This window comes from Saimiri boliviensis, chromosome 14 (genome assembly GCF_048565385.1).
Source record: "Saimiri boliviensis isolate mSaiBol1 chromosome 14, mSaiBol1.pri, whole genome shotgun sequence".
Classification (NCBI taxonomy): Eukaryota; Metazoa; Chordata; class Mammalia; order Primates; family Cebidae; genus Saimiri; species Saimiri boliviensis.
The window spans coordinates 71,723,500-71,725,113 of NC_133462.1; the positions used below are offsets into that span (position 1 = coordinate 71,723,500).

The following is a 1,614-nucleotide window of genomic DNA, read 5'->3' on the forward strand; positions in this document are numbered from 1 at the left end:
GAACCCTCTCAAATTTGTTTTCAAGATCTTTAACTTTTGCTTTTATTTAAAACAAAGCTTTGAGGTGTTTTTTTTTTTCCTTTTGGAGGAAAAATTATAATGAAAGAACAAAGCACAAAAATCTGAATGAAAATTAAATCACTACGTGTATTTAAAAGACATAGCATCCTTGCCTGCTTTTTGTATTTATCACCTTGCTCTTCTAAGTGCTAAGAAGATGTCATAATGTGATTGAAGGAAATAGATTTTGCTTTCTAGTTTGATTCTTTACCCTCTCTCTTATTCTTTACTCTCTTACTCTCTATTTAACTCTGGATATGTAATTTATCCTCTGACATCCTTAGTTTTCACCTGTAAATAGGAAAAAGGATACTTGTTTAATGATTTCTTAGGGTAACTAAGAAGTTCAAATGAAGTAACATACAGTGGGTGACAGCTTTCTGTAGACTGTAAAACATGATGCAAATAATAGTTACTGCTAGGTACTTTCAAGTAGTAATGGGGTTGGTAAGTTTCACTTGCTTTTATTCCCTGTAATTGAATGTTTCTGAGAATTGTGGGTCTGGCCCACTCATATGCTTATGTTTGAATCTCAGAACTTTTTTCCTATAAAAGAGAGAGGTGAATTAAACCTTCATAGAATACTAGAACTATAATTAATTAAGTGGAAAAATCTTATTCCTTATATCCATAAAAGATAAATTCCATTGAATTAAAAAAAATGCCCCTTCTTTTTCTCACTCAAGAGCAAGGACTTCTATGATTTGGGTTTTGTGCCACAGTTCTTACCATTTGTCTCTTTACTAAGTGGTTTCACATTCTGAGCAAGATATATGCCAAGGGAGTTGGAAATCTTGCCCACTGCTGTGTACACCAGGAAAACAGTACTAAGTAGTACTAGTATTTTTTTAAAGTTGTAATAACATGCTCATAACATAAAATATACATACCATCTTAACATTTTTAAAAAGTTTTTTTTACAACTTTATGTAGCCTTGCGGAAACAAGGCCTCAAAAAATTGGTTTAAGACTCAGAGTTGTTCCTCTCCATGGAAATCTTTAGTAAAAGGCAAAAGATTTATACCATCTGAAGAGAAACCAGAGTATCCATCTTAACAATTTTTAAATGTACAGTTCAGTAGCGTTAGGTACATTCACATTATTGTGCAGTCAGTCTTCAGAACTCTTCATCTTGCAAAACTAAAACTGCTTTCCATTGCAGTTAACCATTTTACGACTCTCCATTTCTCTTTACCCACAGCCCTAGCAGCTAACCCCCATTCTACTTTGTGTCTCCATCAATTTCACTACTCCAAACACCTAATGTAAGTGGACTAATATAGTATTTATCTTTTTGCAACTGGCTTATTTTCCTTAGCATAATGTCCTTGAGGTTCATTTGTGTTGTAGCATGTGTCCAAATTTCTTTCCTTTTTAAGGCTGAATAATATTCCATTACAGAGGGACACTTGTATTACTTCTACCTTTTGGCTATTGTGAAGAATGCTGCTATGAGCATTGGTGTGCAAATATCTGTTCAAGTACCTGCTTTCAATTATGTTGGGTATATGCCCAGAAGTAGAATTGCTGAATCTTGGGTAATTCTGTTTTTAA

General features: G+C 33.5%; 1 non-coding gene across 1 annotated transcript; it reads right to left on the reverse strand.

Moving 5' to 3' along the window:
• Window positions 1–991: 991 nt before the first annotated feature.
• Window positions 992–1,107, reverse strand: LOC120361605 (U5 spliceosomal RNA). The gene has a single exon (XR_005577774.1). It is a non-coding gene; the product is annotated as a U5 spliceosomal RNA (small nuclear RNA).
• Window positions 1,108–1,614: the final 507 nt, after the last annotated feature.